Source organism: Notothenia coriiceps, unplaced genomic scaffold (assembly GCF_000735185.1).
Source record: "Notothenia coriiceps isolate Sejong01 unplaced genomic scaffold, NC01 NC01_scaffold00037244, whole genome shotgun sequence".
Taxonomy (NCBI): domain Eukaryota; kingdom Metazoa; phylum Chordata; class Actinopteri; order Perciformes; family Nototheniidae; genus Notothenia; species Notothenia coriiceps.
Window position 1 is genome coordinate 6,316,195 of NW_011369945.1, and position 9,206 is coordinate 6,325,400.

Genomic DNA, 9,206 nt, shown 5'->3' on the forward strand with positions numbered 1-9,206 from the left:
GGGGGGGCGTAATGCAGGAGTTCTCTAGATTAAAATGGCCCACTTTGAGCAATGCAGCTCAGAGGCTATTACACCAGAGCGCCATTCCCTCCTACCCTGCTTTTCACTTAATTGAATCAGCCAGTCCCCATATCAGATATTCCTTAACGGAATACTGAAACCTTTCCACCCTTTTCCTAATACCATTAGGGGAAGCAGGAGAGCAAGATGGATGCTGTAATCCTGCTGCTTCAGAGCGCACAAAGGGAGAGTGTGCCCTGCAGGAAGACATTAGCCACAACGTTCACCATTCAGCCACGACAGTCTCCCTAGCAAACGACTTAAAGAGCCACCATAACGACGGCTCATTGCCCGTAAACAACCTTGCATGTGAATACCGTAAACAACAGCTAATTGCTCTGCTTGTTACAGGGGGAAGTGAGAATCCCTGCAACATGTTACAGTCCGCAGAACCTTATTTCCATCATGTCTACTCCATTATTTTATAGTCCACATGGGTCCGGTGGCCATCTGTTGGTGAACTCGGCAGATATGCAGGAATGCACGTCCAATTTGACACAATGCTGGTGCAGGGGAATGAGGAGGCTTCCTGCTGCTGAGGTATTCTTATTCCTCCACCTATTTTCTGCTGTGTCAAACTGAGCTAAGCTAAGGTGAGGTCCATTATTTCTGGCCAGCTCAGGCGCGAGCTAATCCTCTTATTTGGGAGGTCAGCGCCAATCATTATACAGAGGGGTGCCATTACAGTGCACACTCCAGCGAGCAGCCTTCCCCTTACATAAATATATGACTCCAGGGACTGCTGTGACTCTGCTCTAATTCATCCCTCCTGCTTCTTAGCTTTTTTTTTATTCCTCTCTCAACTTTCCCCTCTCTTATCTACAACCTCTTCGACCCTCTTTTTACCATTTCCCACCCTTTCAGTACCCTTTTTCCCACCCTCGTTCTTTTTTTCAGGATGCCCAGAGTGGCGTATAATTGAATCTGCAGAGAATGCATGAGCAGGAACAATTATCTCAGCCTCTCAGGATGTGGATATAGCTGTACAGTAGGATGGACAGAAGATATGGGCAGCAGAACAAAGAGAAACACACAATGCTGTTCCCACAAAACCACCGACCGCTGGGAAACTGTCATTTTGGATTCTGTCTTCGCTGTCTTTCTGTCAAGCTTGCCAACAACATTATGAACCTCTCAAACATGATGGTATCACATATTGTCCATAGGTAAGACAAGTGGAGTATCATATTGTTGGAGAGTGAGTCACATCTATTACTACTACTACTCACAATATGGTCTGAGATATGTCACTGTAGTGAGAAGTAATAAGGGAGGCTACTGTATAAGGTATTTTGGAATCAAATTCAATGGCAATCCACTCAACAGTGTTCAATACATTTGACTATAAATACTTAAAAATGGCAATGTGATGATGGAACAAGAGAAACGGTCATCAGAGACATGAAGACGTGTCCACAGCTGGCCCTTTAAACATGAACAAAGTGGAGTGAGGTACTACTATTAATTAATGAAGTTAGATTGAAGGACTCTTTTGTGCACCAGTCAATCCACACATGTTACTCCTAGATAGAATGTACTTAAAGGTGGGGTAGGTAAGTTTGAGAAACCGGTTCGAGATACACTTGTTGTTATATTCCATGGAATTCTCTTAACATCCCGATAGCAATGAATATCTGAAATGCTTTGACAAAAAATACATAAAAAAATGTCATCTGTGGAAGCCGTGGTTCTGTAAAAAGCACGACCAATCATCTGAGCCGGCCCGGCTAAAGTAACTGGATGGCCTACCTGCCTGTCAGCCTTCCATCTGTGCACAAACTTATCTCGTGCCCTCATTGGTCATGTGCGCGTTCGTGTGTGTTGGAGGAGGGGCTCTGTAAGGAAGTGGAAGATTTTTTCCGGCTGTGTATTTTTTAAGTCTAGCGCACTCGAGCTGGTTTCTCCAAAATGACATACCCCACCTTTAAGGGTCTTTAGTGATTATAATGTAATGTTAAAAGTCTGTTTCCTTGTATCTTGTTTTCATATTTGTCATTTTTGATGTTGCAAATGGAGCTGCCGTGTTGCAAGAAACATTTGAGTCTTGATCTGACAGCAAAATATTATCGTATCAAATCGAATTGTAACGCATTAATTCATATTAAATGGTGTCGTATCGTAATGGACTTCATCATATCTTATCGACTTTTTATCCTGGAAAAAGAGTTCAACATTTGTTTAAATATTGTAATCTCCAACAAACAAATGGACTCACCGACCCTGAACTAGCTAACATTGAAGTCCCTCTATCTGCACCGTTACCCGGCTAAAAAAGCACCAAAGAAAAAGGCCCCAGCCATATTTTGGAGTCCTTAATTATTGGACTGATCACAGGCAGTAGTTAATTTAGTGTCAGTGTTTATGCAGTTTAATTGCATGATAAAAAAGTGTTTATTAGCCGAAGTGGCGTCCACAACCTTCAAGTCCAGATGGGACGGCAGCCTGGTGTGATACCACACATTAATAAAAATAATAAAAACAGCCCCTTGCTCCTGCACAGGCTGTTATATAAGTGCAACAATGCGTGACTCTTCTTAATTTATGAATATGTAAAAAAAGGGCAAATTAAAAAGCAACACTTTTCTTCCAGGGAAAGCTTCCCTTCTGTCCAAATGTTCTCGTGTGGAGCTGACAGGGGCAAAGATGGACCATAAATACTTCATAAATACCAATTACCTTAAGAAGTAGGCATGAAGAAAGAGCCACTATTTCAGCCAATTATTAGTCTTCCCTCTCAAAGGGGGCGGGGTGGGGGGGGTGGGGGATGACTCCTTCCTTTCAAGCCTCCCACTGAAAGGAGAAACCTCTGTCATGTTGCAGAGCTTCAATAATGTTTCCCTCCACCTTCATGTCAGGGATGAAAGAGCCCACATGTCCTTTGAGTGAAACCCCCGGAGGACTTAACACGCATCAATAACATTTCCATCCTCCAAGATGTTTAAGACGACACATTATCTTCTCACTTTGAGGCTGCGCTCACATCCTGGGACTTTTATTTACCCCAAACTCAAAAGGTGCTTCCAGAGATGGAGATAGAGACGGAAGAACAAAAGAAAGCAGACGGAGGGAGAGGCAACGCAGACATTGTGGAGGGAGTCGCTGCTTAAAATAGGACAGCTGCCTCTTGAAGGAGCCATCATTCTTCAGATGGGCAGCCTGTCTTCATTTCAACCCTCGGCAAAGCACACAGGGCTTAACACAGTTACGTCGGAGGATTTGCTGCACTTGAAGGTGGCAGCAATTCCTCAGACTGTAGGAGAAAAGCCACCCCCCCAAAAAAGCTTTAACAAGTTCAGCTGAGGTGATTTCGGCCCCGCCTAGATTTCAGTTGCAGTTCTACGTCATTGCAAATTACACTTTTATGTTTTGATGAAATAGCGATGAACCAGCATTTCTTAAAGGTGGGGTAGGTACGTTTGAGAAACCGGCTCGAGATACACTTGTTGTTATATTCCATGGAATGCTCTTAACATCCCGATAGCAATGAATATCTGAAGTGCTTTGACAAAAAATCCATTAAAAAAATGTCATCTGTGGTGTGTAAAAAGCACGACCAATCATCTGAGCCGGCCCGGCTAAAGTAACTGGATGGCCTACCTGCCCGTCAGCCTTCCATCTGTGCACAAACTTATCTCGTGCCCTCATTGGTCATGTGCGCGTTCGTGTGTGTTGGAGGAGGGGCTCTGTGAGGAAGTAACAGATTTGTTCCGGCTGTTTATTTTCAAATTCTAGCGCACTCGAGCTGCTTTCTCCAAAATGACCCACCCCACCTTTAAGATGTTTTTTGTTACTCTGCGCTGGCAGAGTAACAAAAAACATCTTAAAGGTGGGGTGGGTCATTTTGGAGAAAGCAGCTCGAGTGCGCTAGAATTTGAAAATAAACAGCCGGAACAAATCTGTNTCGTTTCCTGGAAGACTATGTGGTGTGATGGAGAGGTTTGGAGGTGAAGAGAGGTTTAGATATTAGAGGAATTAAAGATTTCAGTGGAATAATTACAGAGCTGAATAATTTAGATATTGTTAAATATTACAGTTGAATAAGGGCAGAGCTGACTAAGTGACTCAAGGGTGGGGGAATACAGTTTTTATTCAGTCACTCCATACTAAGCTAATATCAAACCTACAGTGACAAGCTGACAGGCAAAGAACTGGATTATTAAATAAGAAATTAGAGTTCTTTAAGAGGGTTTGTAAAGTTTTAATTATTGTGATCAATACATAATGCATAAATCTTGAACCTCGCTGTTAACATATTCATTCTGCCCCCACAAGACATTTGTTTTTTAACTTCACCCGTTAACACCTTTCAGCAACAGGGTGTTTATTCTGATGAATAGGTTAAGAAAGACGATGTTCTTCATTGTTTTCAGCGTGATTTAGTCGACAGCTTATTCCATATCTGATCCGAACTCTGCATGATTTACTCAAACAACTTTAATTACACCCCACGGGCAACCATCACATTTCAGTCCCCAGCCATCAATATTCCAAATCATATTTCGCGAAAGGCAACGTCACAGTGCGAAAGGGATTTCCAGAAGGACAATAGTTCATTCATCCGCGATGACAAATTTCCTTTCAAAAACCTATTAAGAGCTATTACAATTTAGACTGCGTGTGCAGCACCGCCTGGAGTTCACACATTAAAACAAAGCAACCTTTTATTGCATTTTCGTGGCAATTAACATCCAAGAATCCATTTAGATTCCTATTAGCCACCAATCAACAGCCCACAAGAAAGTCACAGCGGATATAACAGCATTATCAACAAAATACCCAATAAACAGCGAAGAGGCCATTCTTCAAGGGTGTGTGTCATCCTGCTTTACCCCCCACACTCTAAATGTCAAGTTTAATCTCAGACGCAGACTCTCTGTGGAACATGGATCATTTAACTTTTAAAATGAAGGCTCGCTGTGTGTTTGTGTCAGCGGACATTCTGCCACAAATCACATGAAAACACATGTTTCTGCACGAGAAAATAAGAAGAGCTTTGTGTCTGTGGAAGAGATGTTATTATAGTTTCATAACAGAGTGCATATTGCTTTCTTCCCTGATATCCCCTGACAGTGTGTCGGTCATTATTTCAGGCCGAGCGGCTCCACTTCCTAACAAGATGGCTGTGATACAGACGCCGGCGCTGGTAGCATTTCCCCAGTGAGCCGGCTCCGATGGGTTGCCGTGGACACCTCTACCACTTATTGTGCTGGCTTTCGATTTCCCCGTATTTACACATTATTTTAATCTTTATATAATTGCATGCTACTGTGTTCACTGAGCATAGGACATTTTTAGTTGTACTATACACTATGTAAGGACTAAAGTGTTTTGATTGTTCAATTAAATTATATTCAAAGTATTTTCAATTGAATATTTGTTATTTGGAATACTTCACCTTACAGTTTGTGTCCATGCTCTGCGTATATGCTCATTCTCTCGCACACGACTCTCTTAATCTAAATACGAATAGTCTTTTTAATAAGAAATAAAAAAGAATATGATTTTTATCAAAATCAATCTATAACCGTTTTTTTTTAACTTATTGATTTATATGTATCTATATATATTTTAGCAGTGTATTTATTGAATTTGTCTACAGGAGCAAAATGCTGACTTGAAATAACAGACTTTTAAAAAGATAAAATAAATAAAGTTAAAATCCCACAAGACCAGTCTCTTCAAGCCATACTGTAGTCAACAGAAATATAAAGCAATGGTCATTGACTTAAAATCAATCAATTGTTTCATGAAATGTCAGAACAGTGAAGTTGCCCATCAGAACTTCACATGGGCCTAAGTAATGGCTAAACTAGCAATTCATTTTCAGTTGACTTTGATTGTTCAAATGAAACGATAATGTTTTGACTTTATTTTGACAATTCTGTACGTAAGTCATTTGTTTAAAACTTGCTGTTGCATTTAACGCCCTTACTTATACATATCTGTAAATAGGTCAACACTATTTATTTTACACTTATACTGTCACTTTCTTTGACATATTTTATGTTTAATTCTTACATTTCTTTGTCTCACTTGTTTTTATTATCCTTGTGTGAAGTCACATCAGTCCTATCTTGTGTTTCACCCTTGTTCCCGTTGCTGCTATCACACCTGCATTTCTCTACAGGGATCAATACAAGGTTCATCTTATCTTAAGTGCTGATTATTTGTATTTACAGCAGTCAGTTTGACCGATTCGTCAGGCCACGACTGCTGCTGGAGTCAACCAATAGGAGGATGCTGCAATGAGGCTCCTTTGAAGCTGCTCATCCCAAGATAGAAACACCAGAAACGTTGAGTAAACAGAGAAGAAGAAAGAACTCGTGCAGAATGTATTCACTGTGAGGAGGACAGTGAGATATTAGTGAGGGGAAACGGTGACAATCTTCATGTAGGGCAGCCTCCAAGGGCACCTTTAAGCCGAGGGTAAACTATAATGTGGAGCAACACACAAACACACACTGTATACGGAGAGGGGTGTGAAAAGTATGGTTGCCATGGTGATAATGCCCTCTAAGCATTGATGAAGGGCTGGTGCGTGCCGCTGACTGCACGCTGTGCACACTGTGAGAGAGCACAATCATTCATATTTTATCTACTATTGGCACGACACACTCTACAGAACGGTGTCATTCACACAATTCCACACGCACTAACACATGCAAGAGGCACATGGCCTGGTTAATATTGAAATACTCGTGCAAAGTCCTCCATTCAAAAAAGATGATGTTGAGAAGGAAGAGCAAGAAGAAGAAACTCAAACAGATGAGAAAATGAATGATGTTTAGGGGATTTAAGGTGAAAAAAGAGTGGGAAAAAATTCAATAAAACCAAAACAGTCAAAGAAATCGGGTTAGCAGAATCCCCTGAGTTTGAGAGGAAACCAACAGACAGAGGAAAACGAGCAACAGAGGAGGAGATTTATTCCTGACTGCAGCTCAGAGCCCCTCTATGAGCCCAACGACAAAACAAGACGCTTTGATGTCTCTGGTGCTGCGTTCTCTCAGAGTTACACAACACCCACCGCTGCTGAAACAACGACTGCGGAAAACAAACAGGGACATGGAGGAAAAACAGGGACTGCAATAAGATGATGGAAAGGAGCAGGACGTGTGGGAATTGTCAATTTCACATCCCTCCCATCACCTCTATTTAAAATGGGCTTAGAAACTGGGTCACAATAATCAATTTACTTCCCCAGATTAAAAAAGGGATGGTCGTTAAAGCATTTGTTCAGAAAAGAATAAAAATCAAGAGCAGGAGCCAATTGGATCTTTACAGTAATTGCATGTGGCATCTCACACCTGACCAACAATCCCCCTTCCACCATGACTGACTTACAAACAAAGGGAACAAATACATATTTTATATTACAGACACTAGTAATACTAGTAACAACAATAGTATAACTAAAATGTAATAGAGGCTTGTACAAACACATTTATTGACTTCTAATTATTGTGAACAAAATCTAAAAAAGATCAAAAATGATTAAGCACTAAGAGAAATAGTCAGTAAGCCTATTTATGTTGTCACTATGCCACCTAGTGTACAATCACCAAACATCTACAAAAATATCTCTTTGTTTTTATTCTTGTTTGTTCTTCTTCTCCCTCTATGTTTTGTTGATATTCAATACTAATCAGATTTAAGAAGCTATCTGGTTTTGGGCACATAAGCGTCAGCACATCTTATTATTCGCACAGCATTAGTGCCAAGGTGGATCACAATATGAGGCAAGCAACAACTAACGCCACAAGGTGGCACTGTTTAATAACCACATGGTGAGATATTTACAGACGACACACAACAGAACCAAAGTAGCACCAGAAAAGAGAGAGATGGATATACTGAGCAGCTGGATGTTAACTCAGGCATTAAACAGAATGGAAGAGAAAGGTATAGACAGTTTTAAAAAGATAAATGAAATGGTAAGGAGATGATTTCTGACTCCATCCACAACATACATTATGAAATGTTGAAACACACAGGAACTACGTGTAGTTTGTTTTTAATAATCCGACCACGAGCAGACAGATTAAAGCGTTTTCAATCTGGATCTCTGCAGAGCCCTACCTTTGGTCTCTACCATTACATTACATTACATGTCACTTGTTAGACGCTTTTATCCAAAGCGACCTACATACTCAATACTGTGGACAGTCCCCACAGGAGTAATTTGGGGTGAAGTGTCTTGCCCAGGGACACAACGACATGCTGACTGCAGTGGGGTTTGAACCTGTGACCCCCTGATCCCATCACCAACGCTCTATCCACTGCGCCACACGCCTCCCTATTATTGGGAAAACACTATGTAATATTTAGTGTAAAGTGTTTAAAGTCCTCTTTTGTCTGGAGGACCCCGATCACTCGTGGAGCTGCAGAGCAAGTTTACGTTTGAAGCTCGGAAGCAAGGGAAATACATGAAAGGTGACAGTCAGCGTGACATTCAATTAAACTTGAAAATATACTAACATTATTTCACTACTTTTATAAGGACATACAAATCAAGATATACGTCTTATAACTATCAAAAACTAGTTATTGTATGTTGTTTTAACACACAACAACACACCACACAACACACAACCACAAACACACACACACACACACACCACACACACACAGAGCGCGCCGCGCGCCGCGGCGCACCCGCCGCAACAACACCACACACACACCACACCAGCACCACACAGGCCACACCACACACCACCACACCACCACCACACACACAACAACACACAACACAGCGCACCACAACACACACAACCGCGCACCACTACGAGCTTCCTCGGCCTGGGTTCCCGGCCAGCGTGGCCAATGCTCTGTGCAACAACTGATCCTCGCTCATCGATATTTCTGTCTCCCGGTCAGATTTCCGTCCGAAACACACGCTCATCTGTCCTTTTGGGTATCCACCTCAAGAATCATAGTGAATTAATTACAATAGTGCTGAACCATTATTGATATATGGTCAAACAGAAATTGAACCTCAATAGTTCATTTTTCCAACCACAGTAATTTTAAAGGAAAACATAAATAAGCTTTGGTTCAGCTTTCTTGGATTAAGAATGAGCTGCTTTATCATGTAGTAATTAGATCTTTGGGTTTAAGACTATTTGTTGGCTCAAAACAAGACATTTAAA

At 41.3% G+C, this 9,206-nt stretch overlaps 1 protein-coding gene across 2 annotated transcripts in view; it reads left to right on the top strand.

Annotated features, from left to right (window-relative positions):
• The window catches only part of dclk1a (doublecortin-like kinase 1a), a 59,870-nt gene that overhangs the window by 21,132 nt on the left and 29,532 nt on the right, over nucleotides 1-9,206 (top strand). The window lies entirely within an intron of this gene.